The 15,510-nt window shown below is 35.0% G+C and overlaps 1 protein-coding gene and 1 long non-coding RNA gene across 4 annotated transcripts in view; both read right to left on the bottom strand.

Annotated features, from left to right (window-relative positions):
- The window catches only part of RFX7 (regulatory factor X7), a 133,026-nt gene that overhangs the window by 100,112 nt on the left and 17,404 nt on the right, over nt 1–15,510 (bottom strand). The window lies entirely within an intron of this gene.
- On the bottom strand, nt 3,082–15,105 carry LOC123385924. Its single transcript, XR_006599208.1, has 2 exons — nt 7,365–15,105; nt 3,082–4,108 (listed from the first exon to the last, which is right to left on the bottom strand). It is a non-coding gene; the product is annotated as an uncharacterized LOC123385924 (long non-coding RNA).

Genomic DNA, 15,510 nt, shown 5'->3' with positions numbered 1-15,510 from the left:
TTAGTAATCATTTCAATAATTTTTATAGAGTTTTCTATATAGCTTAACCTAGGATGTCTGTTTCTTCAAATTATTTCTTTTACTCAACTTTTTAAATTTCTGAATGTGCTAAGACTGTACAATATGGATGAGAGATAATAAGCACTGATATGTTGTTTCTAACTTTTAAAAAGGTGTTTTAGATCTTTTTTACTAATTGTTATGTTTTTCTGTGGGTTCTTTGTAGACATTCTTTATCAATTAAGGAACTTCTTAATTTGCTAAGAGTTTTATCACAGCTTTTAAATGTTATTATTTTCCTACATTAATTCAGATAATCAAATAATTTGTCTTTCTCCATTTGTTAAAGTGGTAAATTGGGGCGCCTGTGTGGCGCAGTCGGTTAAGCGTCCGACTTCAGCCAGGTCACGATCTCGCGGTCCGGGAGTTCGAGCCCCGCGTCGGGCTCTGGGCTGATGGCTCAGAGCCTGGAGCCTGTTTCCGATTCTGTGTCTCCCTCTCTCTCTGCCCCTCCCCCGTTCATGCTCTGTCTCTCTCTGTCCCAAAAATAAATAAAAACGTTGAAAAAAAAAATTTAAAAAAAAAGTGGTAAATTATATGAACAGATTTTCTAATGGACTAACTTTGCACTCTGTAACACACTCAAGCTGGCTAAGGTATATTACCTTTTTTTTTTATACATTTTTGGCTTTGATTTTGCAATTTTTGTTTTGGACTTTCTGTTCCTATGTTTGAGTAGGATAGTAAAATTAAAGGCCATTTTAATATCCTATCTGGTTTGGATGCCAAGATTATACAAATCTCACAATATGAACAGAAATGTGTTTGGGTTTTTTTTAGTGTTTATTTTTGAGACAGAGAGACACAGCATGAACAGGAGAAGATCAGAGAGAGGGAGACACAGAATCTGAAGCAGGCTCCAGGCTCCGAGCTGTCAGCACGGAGCCTGACGCGTGGCTCAAACTCACAGACTGTGAGATCATGACCTGAGCCTAAGTCAGATGCTTAACCAACTGAGCCACCCAGGCGCCCTTTTTTTTTTTTTTTTTTTTAAATTAGGAATGTGTTTTAATTATTGCTGTGTAATAAATTACCCCAAAACGTACTGGTTTAAACCAACACACATTTATTATGTAACACCTTCTGTGGGTCAGGAACTTGGGAAAGGCTTCTAAAGGTTTCTATGAGGTTTCGGTCAGGATGTCAGCAGGGGTTGTAGAGTCCCCTTCCAAGATGGCCCACTCACATGATGTTGGCAGGAGGCCTCAGTGCCTCACCACATAAGTAACTCCATAGGCTTGAGTGTCCTCATGATAAGTTACTGGCTTCTCCAAGATCAAGTGAACCAAAAGAGTAAAGAAGAAGCTACAGTGCTTTTTATGAGCTATTCTCTAAAGTCCCACATTGTCATTTTTTTGTTACTGGGTCCAGCCCACACTAGAGGGGAGGGAATTAGACTTCCACCTCTTGAAGGGAAGAGTATCAAGAGTTTAAATATATTTTATAAAGACTATGGAGTATTCCCTCTTTTTCTAATTTCTAAATTTGTGTAAGATTGCAATTATCTGTTCCTTAAATACTTGGGTAGATTTCACTTATAAAACTATTGGGACTTGGTATTTTATTTGCAGGCAGTTTTTTTAAAGAACTGAATTCAACTTCCTTAGTGATTAAAGGGCAATCAGTCTTTCTATTATTGGGCCAATTTAAAGTTTTCTTGGAATTTATCCATTGCTTTCAATTTTTAAAATTTTAAAATGTGTGCAAACAAGTGGCATCAAGGTTGCTTACAAATACCCTTATTTTAATCTCTGCTGCATCATAGTTATGTCTCATTTTTCATTCCTACTATTATTTACATCTACTTTTTTCTTGCCCCATCATCATTTCTAAGTCTTGACCATTTAATAAGATTTTTTAAAGAAACCAATTTATTTTTATTTTTTAAATGTTTATTCATTTTTTGAAAGAGACAGATATAGTGCAAGTGGGGGAAGGGCAGAGAGCGAGGGAGGCAGAATCTGAAGCAGGCTCCAGGCTCTGAGCTGTCAGTGCAGAGAGGGACGCAGGGCTCAAACTCACCAACTGTGAGATCATGACCCAAGCAGAAGTCAGATGCTTAAAGGACAGCCACCCAGGTGCCACCCAGGTGCCCCCAACAAAGAAACCAATTGAGATGACGATCCTCTCGTATCTTAGTTTTTATATTCATTTTCTAGCCTTACCTTTATTACTTCTATTTTCTTTGGGTTAATTGTTGTTAACTGTTCATCTTAAATTGAAAGCTTATTAGCTCATTAATGTTCAACTTGTCTTTTTTCCTAGTGTAAACCAGGAAAGGTACAAATTTCTCTATTAAGTACCAGTTATTGGATCTATAAATTCTGATAGAAAATCTTTGCATCAAATCAGGAGACTATAGATGCTGGCGAGGATGTGGAGAAATGGGAACCCTCTTGCACTGTTGGTGGGAATGCAAACTGGTGCAGCTGCTCTGGAAAACAGTGTGAAGGTTCCTCAAAAAATTAAAACTAGATCTACCCTATGACCCAGCAATAGCACTGCTAGGAATTTACCCAAGGGATACAGGAGTACTGATGCATAGGGGCACTTGTACCCCAATGTTTATAGCAGCACTCTCAACAATAGCCAAATTATGGAAAGAACCTAAATGTCCATCAACTGATGAATGGATAAAGAAATTGTGATTTATATACACAATGGAGTACTACGTGGCAATGAGAAATAATGAAATATGGCCCTTTGTAGCAACATGGATGGAACTGGAGAGTGTGATGCTAAGTGAAATAAGCCATACAGAGAAAGACAGATACCATATGGTTTCACTCTTTCTTATGTGGATCCTGAGAAACTTAACAGAAACCCATGGGGGAGAAAAGAAGAAAAAAAAAAAATCTTTTCATTATCATCTAGTTCTCAGCATTTTCTAATTTTCACCATGATTTCTTTTTTGAAGGTGTTTTAAAAATTGCCAAATGTGTGCAAACGTGTGCAACTTTTTATTATTAAAATAGTTTTTAAAGCAAAGACAATTTGAAAGAAGGGGACAACCGTACAGGCTTTACCTGGATTGAATAATTATTTGCCAGTTTATTTCCTCTTTCTACATACACAGAAATACTTAACACATGTATTTTGCTGTAGCATATAAAAGTTGCAGACATTAAGACATTTGAACCCTAAATAGTTTGACATGCATTTCCTAAGAAGAAACAAATTCTCAATAACAATTCCATTATATCACCTAAGAAAATTAACAATTTCACAATATAGCACGCAGCCCACATTCACATTTTCCCTAATTATCACAAGAATGTCTTAAAGAGCTTTTACCTGAGAAACAGATCAAATACAAGTTCATGCACTTTGAATGTCTCTTGTAACTTTGGAGTCCAGTACAGTTGACTTGAGAATCTCACATACTCTGGGATTTGTGTGATTGCTTCCTCTTGATGTCGTAAGTGAATGCATGCACTATTCTAAAGCAAATGCTTTATCTTTTCCGCTAAGCATTTTAACTTATGAGTCAATGTCCATACAACTTGAACACCAATTAATTGCCTGAGTACACACTAACTGAATTACATGATATTAAGACTGATTTATAACTTTAATACAAATGTAATGATATGTACAATTGTTTTTTGTGTGGCAAAGTATTCAGGCACAAAAGTTAAATATCTCATATAAATGATAATAATCAATATTCTTTTACTCAACCAAATCAACCTGTCATAGTTTTCTTTCATTTTTATTATTTCTCCAGTAATAAGCCAACAACATTACATAGAAGCAACAGCATAAGAGTTTAATCCTCACAATTATTCAAATATTAAGAGATCTAATATTCCTGGTTTCTTCTGCCTTCCTCCCTTGTACAGTTATGACTGACGCTTAATCTTATCTTTCCTTATACCTTCCCTACAGAGACTGGTCCTAAGGGATCTTTCAGCAATTCACTGACCACGATTTCACATCATTAGTCTCTTCGGTTTTAAATCTACAACAGAAAAAACACAGTGTCCCCACTTTGCGAAAAGCCCATTTGGAAACCAGAGCTGGGGCAATGCACTGCCAGGCTGATTACCTGGGAGAGAAGAGAAAACAAAGTGAGCCTGGTTTATGGATATATAGCATCTGGGCCTTTAGAGGTGGGGATGACAAAGTAAAGTTATTCTTTAATGAGGAAGGAAGTAGAGACCCAACTTTAACGGCATGTACAATGAGCAACAAGAAGGCTCCAATCACTTCCATGCAAAATAAATGAAAAAAATATCAAAAAAAAAAAAAATACTAAAACTCTTCCAGATAATAATGCTGTTGTGTACTGACTGCCAATACATAATACTTCATATACATTGCTTATAAAATGAGGTACAAAGAAAATACAAATCTAGAAGAGGAATCAAAATTAAATCTAGATTTGTCTTCTTACAAGTCTATGTTGTATTTACTGATACCAGATAAAAAGAACTAACTGCACAATTAGAGAGCTAATGCACATTAAAACAGTGAGTAAACAAATGTAAATGAGTGAAGGAATTCCATTCAGATAAAAAATTATGAGCAAAATGTCACTGGGAGAAAAAGAAGTTGATAACAGACCACTTATACAATTCTGAAGCTTATTATAAAAAGCTAAAATACAGTAATTCCTCAGCTACTAACCGGCAACACTACAATATTTGCTTTATTTCTTCCTTTAGTATAATCTGTTGTGTCATGTACACTGAAGCTCCAATATGTGGCACAAATACATATTTGGGATTTTACATCTTTTTGACGAACTGGCTCTTTTATCATCATGAAATGATTCTCTTTATCACTGGTAATAACCTTTGTCTTGAAGACTTCTTTGTCTGGTATTATTAGAGCCACACCAGGTTTCTTATGATTAGTATTTGTGTACTATGTCTTTTTCCTTCCTTTTACATTTAGTCTATATCTTTATACTTAAAGTACATCTCCCGTAGACAGTATATAATGTAGTATTTGCATTTTTATCCAGTCTGAAAAATCTGACTTGTAACAGGTAGTGTTTAACACATTTACATTTAAGGTAAATATTATTATGGTAGGCTTTGTTTCATCTAGTATTTTTTAGTATTCCATTTCATTGCGTATATTGACTTTTTAGCCATACCACTCTGTTTAGTGATTGCTTTAGGGATTTGTCATATACAGTCTTAATCTTTAACAGTCTACCTTCAGTCAATACTGTATCTTTTCATCTTACAACAATGCAATTCACGCTATCTTGCTACCATACTGTTTTTTTATTTGTACATATTATAAACCTACAATACATTAACATTTTAAAATATTTATTTATTTTTGAGACAGAGAGGGCACAAGCGGGGGAAGGGCAGAGAGAGAGGGGAAGACACAGGATCTGAAGCGGGTTCCAGGCCCCAAGCTGACAGTGACCCTGATATAACCCATGAAACGGAACCCACAAACCGTGAGATCATGACCTGAGCTGAAGTCGGACGCTTAACCACCTGAGCCACCCAGGCGCCCCAATGTTAACTTTTTAAAAGGGGCACCCACCTTTTATATAGTTTTCATAAAGAAGAAACAAGAAAAAAATGTCATTTATACAAAGACCAATTCTGGCTCTCTTCAATTCCTTCATTTAGAGCTGACAGGTATGTTTCTGACTAGTATGTCTCCTTTAGCCTGAACTTTAGTATTATTTGTTGTGAAGTCTCATGGTGAAGAGTTCCCTTAGCTTTTGGTCAAATAAGAATGTATTTATTTTGCCTCCATTGCTGAGAGTTATTTTTGGTGGATTTATAATTTCAGGTTGGTAACTTCTTTTGTAACTTTAAAAAAGATAATCCATTGTCTTCTAGCCTCTATGATTTCTTATGAAAAGTATCATCATCATCATCATCATCATCATTATTATTATTCCCTTCTGCAAAATACAATGTGTCTTCCCCCCACCATCAGTCGCTTCTAAAATGTTCTCTTTAAGTTTCATTTTCAGCAATTTGACTTAATGTGTTAGTATGGTTTTGTTTACTGTGCTTGGAGTCTGCTGACCTCCACAAGTCTGTAAAATGTATTGTCCAAATTTTAGTCAAATTTGGAAATCTTTCAACTAACACAGCTTTAAACATTTCTCTGCTGCAACCTCTCTTCTCTTTCTGGAACTCCATTTACACGTAGGTCCTACCACTCAATATTAGCATGGCTCTCTGAGGCTTATTCTCCCCCACCCTGAAGTTTTCTTCTGGCAGTTTTCAATATGCCATCATACATAACCCTCAAATATTTCATTCCAGGTACTGAATTTTTCCGTTTCAGATTTTCCATTTGATTCTTATTTGGATTTCCACTTCTGTTGAGATTCTCGATCTGGGCATGGATAATGCCCATCTTATCAGAAACAATTTAAAATACCTGTCAACTAATTCTGTATCTTTCATCCCTGACTCTGTTCCAATTGTCTTTTTCTTCAAAAGAGGAGTTGCATTTTCCCACTTCTTCATATGTTTAGTAATTTCTTATATAGCTGGAAATTGTTGGTACTATGATGAGTCTCTGGAGTTCCTTCAAAGTGTGTTTTGTTCTGACATAATGTTAATCTATGGGCAGTTCAACCTGATACTTTGAGGGTTAGTTTTAGACTGTTAGGATGGGTCTAAAATAGCTCCTCCTCAGGGCGCCTGGGTGGCTCAGTGGGTTAAGTATCCAACTTTGGCTCAGGTCAAGATCTCATGGTCCATGAGTTCAAGCCCCATGTCGGGCTCTGGGCTGTCAGTTCAGAGCTCGGAGCCTGCATCAGATTCTGTCTCCCTCTCTCTCTGCCACTCCCCCACTGACATTCTGTCTCTCAAAAAATGAATAAACGTTAAAAAATTTTTTTTAAATAAAAAAAAATTAAATAAATAAATAAATAGATAGATAGATAGATAAATAAAATAGCTCCTCCTCTATGAGTAAAGTAACCTTGGTCCTAAAGTATACAACCTTCTGGGGTGTCCACTAATGCTCAAGGTGCCCAACTAGCTCCTTCCAATCTGGCTGGCCAAAATTCTGTGTGACCTCTAGAATCTTTTCTTGACTTACAGGCCCCAGTAGTTTGTTCTCTGAAATGAGACCTGCCCTGCATATGTGGAGTTCAGTATTCAGCCAAAGAATCCAAGGACCCTGTGGAGATTTCTAAAGCTCCTTCTCCAAATAGCTCCCTCCTTTCCAACACCCAGCCTCACAAATTCCAGGTGCTTCAGCAGCCACACACTCCAATCACTGTTTTCTCCACTGAACTAAATCTCTGGTCTCTCTATGAGCTCTCCTTTACTGAGCTTCAGTTTGGAAAGCCAGAGTGAGCTTACCTCTTGGGTTTTCCTTCTCTCAAGGATCACTGTCCTATGCTCTGCTATCTAATGCTAAGAAAACCTCAGTTGCTACATGTATTTTATCCAGTTTTATGGTTGATTATGGAGACAGGATAAATCCAATACTCATTACCCCATTATGGCAGGATCTGGAAGTTAAGATATATCAAAATTAATTTTTAAGTACTTTTTAAGATTATATTAACATATTAAAAAATTGATGAATATAAAAATGAAAAAAAAACAAAACAACCCAAGACCACATCCAGCAAAGAATTTCTGCTAAATTCTGCTGTGTTTTCTTCTAACTACATTCATACATTTGTACATACCCATGTGTGTAAGATCTTTTTTAAATTAGGGTGAGACTAGTTTATTTTTCCTTTTTCATTTAACACTGCATGGTGGGCATTTTCCCAAGTCCTTATACATTAACTGAAAACAGAATCTTTTATGGCTATATAAAAATCTTGATAGTAATTTATAATTAATAATAAGCATTCTCTTACTGTTGAACATTTAGGTCACACCATTATAAATGAAGGCTTTGTCTTCCAATATCCACATGACTCACTCTATAATTCAGGTCTTTATTCAAATACTACCTTGGTGAGGGTTCCATGACAAACCTATTTAAAACTGTAATCCTCTCCCGGACATACAACTCGGTCTTTTTCCTGCTTTGCTTTTCTTTGGAGAATTTACCACTATGTCACATAGCATATATATTTTTAATTTTATGCTAATTATGTCTCCCTCCACTACAATGCGAGCTTTATGAAAGCAGACCTTTTTGATTAATTTGTTTACTGCCAGACTACTTGCCTAATATTAAGCACTTAATATTAGGTGAATAAACGAATGATTATAATGAATGAATACTGAGAGAGACACCATACAATATGATTTAAGAGAGGCCAAAACAAACAAAAAAATTACTTATAGGAAAAAAAGAAAGAAACATATGTTTCATACAGATGGTGGAAAGAAGTTATTTTGTTTTTTAAGTTTTCTATTTTTAATACCCTTTGCTTTTATGATATAGAATATAAATGTTCTTTTTTAAAAAGATGGTGCATTAAGATTATATATCAAACAAGAAGAAATGTATATGGATAGAAATGGACTAAAACATCTTTCTGACTCGTGATTCAAACTGTGACAAATCATTATTTAAAACCAACACAAGACTATAAATATTTGCTAACATAGCACTGTGGGAGATACAAAGATGAGTAAGACATGGCTGCTACCCATCAGGGGCTCCACATCAACTGGGAAAGACATACACAGTAGAAAAAACAGTACGTGCAAACTATGATAAGTGCTGTACTGAAAGTACAAGGTAAAATGGGTTGACAAGACACTGGAAGGAATATAATAAACTGGGGTGACCTAATCATGGTCTTGAAACTTGTCTTCAAATATGCAAAGGGAAGAAGTAAGCATTACTGCTAAAAGGTAAGCCAAAGCCAAGGGGAAAAGATAGACGACTATACCTCAGACCTTTAAGAGAACATTATATCCTCTAAAACACCTATCAGGCAAGGGGTGCAAGGCAAGGATACCCTTCAGGGATGGGCAAAAACCCTAAACGTGTGATACAGCTGGACCTAATACAGATAAGACGTGGCGGGTCATGTAGTGAAATGGAACAAGTTCGAGGCATTCACATCATAATTTTTGTAAAATTTTATAAAAAGCCCTGTGCTAGTCCATGGATGTCAGAGAAAGGAGGGCAGAGAAGATAAGCTGGAAAGTCAAGCTGGAAACGAATTAGGAAGTGTTAAACTTAATCTGTATGCAATTTTACAAGAAATATTTTTAAAAGTAAATTGTTTATTTCAGAAAAAATATAAAATTATTTTGAAAATTATCCATATCATCAATCCCAACATTACTGAAAGACAAGATTTTGGTGTGTTTTTATTCTATTTTCTTTTTCTAAAATTACAGTTGTGTGTGCAGGTGCATGCAGTGTGTATGTTTGCCTGTATGAAACTGTGTGACTATACCGTAATTTTTGTCTCCCACTCATGTTCTATCAAAAGTATTTATGTAATGACATACTCTCTTTAAAAATTTTTGATGGCAGTGTAACCATAAAAATTTTATTCTGTTCTGATTGGTCTTTTAATTTGGACTTAAAGGTATAGGTAAGAAAGTTAATACCTAAAGGTGTTTTTGTTTTTCATTTTAAGTAGTAAAATCTCGTTTGTATTGAGATGTTTTCTACTACTTCTAAGAGAAAAAAATCTTCCCCTCTGACAAAAGTTCATTTCTATCTTGTTCTAGTTTTTTTTTTTTTTTAATCATCTCACCTTTTTTTCACTGAACCATTTATTCATCTGTAATTGTTCTCATAACTTGCTGTTGAGGCTCTAAATTTATTACCCCCTCATTCAAACAGCTAAGCAAATGCACTATTACCATCTCTTCAATAATCCTCCTGCTGGTTTTGTGATGACCCTTGTATCATATGTTTGCATTAAAATTAAAATCGATTGATTATAGTTTTAAGTTTTAAAAAAGAACATGAATGACAGTAGCAAACAAGATTTCATTATTTAAGATTACTGAATGTAACAGTATTGTATTTGGAATTCAAGGGATGAGCAACCATACAAAACAGCCAAAATACACTAGTCCAAAATATAAAGTTTTGTTTTGTTTTTCAATCTGCCACAATCACTCCAAAGCCCATTCATCTCTTTAAGTCATCACAAAGATTAAACACGTGTAACATGAGCTACATAATCAAGCAGCAAATACACTGTAGCACTGGCATCCTCTAAAACTGACTTTTCTAGCTGGGTTGTGAGTATAGTCCCTAACAGCTCACTGTCTTCATCCAGGAAAGCAGTTTTCTGAGCAACATCTAAGTTTTTCACACTGGGCTGCCAATGCCGGAATACACATTCCAAGTTACTTTTAAAAAGTGAATTTAAACAACGCTGGAGAACTTATTCTATTATTCAAATAAAGTAAGACAAAAGCTGTACTTCTTTCCAAACAGGGTGAAACTTTAGTGAATTCACAACATTTTACAACTCACTTCAGGAGTTAGGAATCCTAAAGTGTCCTTTTAGCATCATTCCTCCCCATCTTCAACAGGTTGGAATTGTATCTGGAGACCAAAGCAACCAAGTAATCAGCCTAGCACAACCGTTTCCTTCTGTTAAACTTGCCTGTTGACTCACACCTTCCCTACGGTACATTATTAAATGATTTTACATAATCTTTTTCATAGCAAAGGCTCATTATATCTTTTCTTAAACAACCTCGTTAGGCTTTCAAACAACCTGATAAAGAAATATAAACCTGTCAACTTCTCAGATTCTAAATGTAAGAAAAGCAGACATAAAGTTTTAACAAATTACCTAGGTAAATTTTTTTCTTTTATACTGAGGACAGGAAGACAGTGAAAAAAAAAGGTAAAAGGTGGAAAGGATAAGAACAAGAGCAAACAACAACAAAAAAGAGATGGAGAAAAAATTCAGAGAGACAAACTAGGAGATTCTGAATTATCTGCTATAAACATCTTGTATTCTATTAACATGAGTGCTGTAAGGAAATACTTCTCTTCACAATTTACTGGAAGTTAGTTGTGTCTTGCGTTAGACTGGATGACCCACACTTAATACAAGTTTAAAGATGTACATGTAATAGACCAATGCAGAGAGTGGTCTAGAGTAATGACTAGAAGGAGAGGTGAGAAAGTGATGATTAACTATAAAGATTAGGACAAGTGTAGGCATCCAACATAGTTATCCAGAGAGAAGTCACCTAGGGAAGTACAGAAAGCAAGGAATAGCTTTAGGGTCACTAACAGATGTTATATGCCAGCTTCAGAGGCAGAACTGGAGAAAAGAGACAAAAGGTGATAAAGGAACTGAGAAAGAAAACCTGGACTTAAATGGGCTAGAGGCAAAGATGGAACAAGAAAGTAATTCAGAGAGAAAACTATTAATAAGTGCTTTGTTAAGATGTGCCACTTAACACAACAAAAGTGTGACTCTGATGTAATGCGCCCACTAGTATTCAAGCGTATACCCAAAGTTTTCCTTATCATGATGATATATATATGACATATGTAATGTAACATATAGTTTTGCATATACCGTATGTCCCTCCAGAGAGGAAGAACGTAAAAACAAAGCTGCAGCCCCAAAGAAAAGTGACATCTAACACAGGGATTGGAGTAGAAGTGGGAAACCACCAGCCAAAGAACAAAAGAGAACTTTCTTTCTGTCTGGAAGTTCTTCATATCTGTTTAATGTAGGAGAAACATTTTAGAGATCTGTGTTTTGTTGTTTAAAAACTTTAAAAATCCCCTAGGAGCAAGAAATAAAATACTCTCCAAGAAAACAAAAGTGATCATAAAGATTTTTTTAAAGAACTGAGATAGACATAAAAAAAATACAAGTAGTTAATCTTGAATTCTCTGGAAATATATTGCCTTCAAGAAAGAAATCACATCACCCAAAATTAAGCCTTAAGGATCACAGCTACGTGAATAGGTTGTCAATACGCCAGACTTCTTCATACTTTGTTTTCAACAAGAAGTCAGGCTATACTAATGTGATATGTCATAATTTCCAGAGGTTAAAAAAGTGTGGCAGCAATACCACAAAGCTGTTTTTCTCCTCCCCTATATCACCAGTGAAAAACTGTAAAGAATTTTAACGAGTCTCTAGTAAGCATACTGAACACTTCTTTTCAATAAAGAAGCACACAACATATACCAGTAAAACCCATCATACAAGGAGAAAAGGTGAATTTCAGAAAAATGCTTTATGCTTAAAGCTAAAAACAAAACAAAACAAAACAAAAACCCCAACAACTTGAGATTATACATACTGATTTAAATTCTGATATAATTTCTCTTTGGTAATGCTGTCTACATTAATAAATTATACATTCAAAAAGGTCATCTATAAACAAAAATTTACAATAAGCTATCCTTTTATACTGCTGGAAATGGTGTATAAAGATTTTTACTTGTAAAAACACTGAAGTTTGCTATTTTTATTTATAACTTCTACTATACTTAGTAACTTATAACTAAAACACACGAGGGGGTGGACAGTGTGACATGGGAGGAAGAATAGCACGAAAATCTGCACCAGACTTCCAAATGACATCTAAAAGAAGTTTGGTAGTTATGGAGTTTGCTCATGCATCCACTCATCCTGTACTAGGGAAATAATCTCTAAACGAGAGAGCTATAATTCCTGTCTTTGTGGTGTTGATATTCCAACAGAGGAGACTATAAAATTATACAATTATTTTATTAGAATTGGAATGTGTGGTAACAAGAATTAGAACCCAGTAGGAGAGTGATTTAAGGACCTCACTATGTTAAAGATTCAGGAAAGACTCCTTCCTTTTGTACTTGAGTGGAGCTCTGACGGTTATGTAGAAATTTACTTAAGGTGGGGAAGACTGGTGGTTAGGGTTCCGAGAGTATGGATTAGGCAAAAGGACAGCAAGTGAGGGAATGCAGGAAAACAAAACTAATTAGAGATCCCAGAATGGCATTCTAGTCTATTAAAAATAGTACCTAAATGCAATCATTTAAACAAGAGTTTAAGACTTCAAAAATAGTAACATACCAAACTCCACTGCAAAAGGAAACCATCAGTAATAGTAATAAGGCTACTGGACTGTTATAATGATAATCATTTGTAAGTTCTTTAAAACAGTATCTCTACTGTTAATACATAGTTTCATTTTAGTTATTTAAGATAACTGAGTTATATGTAAAATGTTCTATAGTCTAATTCTCACCTTTTACTAATTTAGTTAGGTCATTTATTCTAAATTCCTGATGCCTCATTATATTCAATAGATACATTATGAACATTTAGTCTCTCTGATGGCACATTTAAAAAATTTTAGTAACAGTACCTATGATACTGTACTTAATATGGAAGCATGTCCTTATAATAAAAAAACCTAATATATAGCATAATTTTTTGTTATTATCACAGCTCTACTTAAAGAAAATGGTAACAGTTACATTTATAATTACAAAAGTACTCTTTAAAATCGTTTGGAAAACAGAAGTATAAAGAAAATGAAATCATTCACAGCTAACTCCAACACCCTGAGACCACCACTTACTAATACTTTTAAATAATTTTAAATATTTTTAGTAATTTTTAAATAATACTTCATCTTTTACACACCTACACATACGTGCACACACACCCCTAGTGTAAAATGTCAGTAACCCAGCCTTTGCCCCTCTATAGTTTCTTCTCCACACAGCAGCCCAGGGAGCCTAAAACACCAGTAAGGTCATGTCACACCTCTGCTCAGAGACTTCCAATGGCTCCCACCTCACCCAGAAGAAGCACCTAAGTTTTAGTGCTTACTAGACCTGCAAGGCCCTACACAAATCTACCCCTCTTTTACTTACGACCTCATTGCTACACTCCAGCATACTCTCACCACTCTCGCCACTTGGCCTCCTTGCCACAGCTTTCTCACCTTCACGTTTGCTATTGCCTCTGCCTGGATAACTCTTCCCTCAAATATCATCACGGTTTTCCTCTGTCACAATACACGTAATACAGTTAAGAATAAAAAGTAATCACAGTAACATATGGTGTTTTAAAGTGAAAAAGTTCTTTGAATTTACTGTGGTTAAAGAGTAACAGCCAACATATATCAAGTTCTTACCATGTGCCAGATTCTATACTAAAGTGTTTTATATGACTTATCTCATTTAATCTTCACCACTCTGTCTGTACAAGGTAAGCACTATTACTATTTCCACTTTACTGATAAAGGAAACAACTTCTAAAAGTTATGGGGACCTGAGTAGCAAACCCAGGCAACTAATTTCAGGATGCATTATGACACATCACTAAAGTGAGCTTCCTCTTTGTGATTCTCATTATTTCTTGCTTTAAAACTTTTAAATATGTTTTTCTTTAAATGAAAGTTTTTATGCTGGACAGAGAAATTTTCTAACCATCTTAAAGAAAATTAATTTAGTAAAGTAGTATCTCACTGGTTCGAAATACATTACAGAAAAAAGCAACAGCTCACATGTTATGCTCTATAATTATAAATATAAAAAGTTGAAATGTCAGAAAATAATGTGTGCCATAGGAAGACTCAAGTATTTGACCAGCTATGATGAAGCTTAAGGTAATACTGAAACCATTTTTTTTTTTTTAGCAGTAAGCCTCTATACAGAAGAAAGCTCTTTAGCATGTCTAAAGTAATATAAAGATTGGTCCACAAAGGATAAAGACAAGGAAAGACCATAAAGAAAAAGCACAGAGCAATTACAACTTCATTTTTGAGTTTCTACAAATCAATGTTCTACTGTTAAGTCCATCAACATGTAAAACAAAAATACTATCTTGAATGCTCCTACTGCCTTCAAGCCTTCAGAAATGATTAGATAAATACCTTTCCATTTCTAATCAATTCAGTCAATATAGTTCACTTTTCAACTGCTTTAAAAAAAATCAAAACATCCTAAAATTAAATCATTGCAATTACTACACAACTTTGAAAGTACACTAAAAACCACTAAATTGTATGCTAATGCAGGTAAATTTAGTGGCATATAAATTATCTCATTACAACAGTTTAGGGGCACATGGGTGGCTCAGTCAGTTAAACATCCGACTTCATCTCAGGTCATGATCTCACAGTTCATGAGCCTGCTTTGGATTCTGCATCTCCCTCTCTCTCTCTACTCTCTACTCTTTCTCTGCTCACACTCTGTCTCTCAAACAATAAGCAAACAAACATTTAAAAAATCAGAATGTACATAAAATATGTTCACTAAATTACTCATAAAATTAATTCTAAACAGGAAATTAAATATACACAAAACTGTACACAAAATGGCCATTTTGGAAGATGTGGAGAAAATGGAATCCTTAGGCATTGTTGGTGGGAATGCAAACTGGTGCAGCCACTGTGGAAAACAGTTATGGAGGTTCCTCAAAAAGCTAAAAATAAAACTACCCTACACTCCACCAATCACACTATTTATCCAAAGAATATAAAAACACTAAATCAAAGAGATGCATGCATCCCTATGTTTACAGCAGTATTATCTACAATAGCCATGATATGGAAGCAGCCCAAGAGTCTACCGACTAATGAATAGGTA

Source organism: Felis catus, chromosome B3 (genome assembly GCF_018350175.1).
Source record: "Felis catus isolate Fca126 chromosome B3, F.catus_Fca126_mat1.0, whole genome shotgun sequence".
Lineage (NCBI taxonomy): Eukaryota > Metazoa > Chordata > Mammalia > Carnivora > Felidae > Felis > Felis catus.
This window is presented reverse-complemented; position numbering and strand designations above follow the sequence as displayed.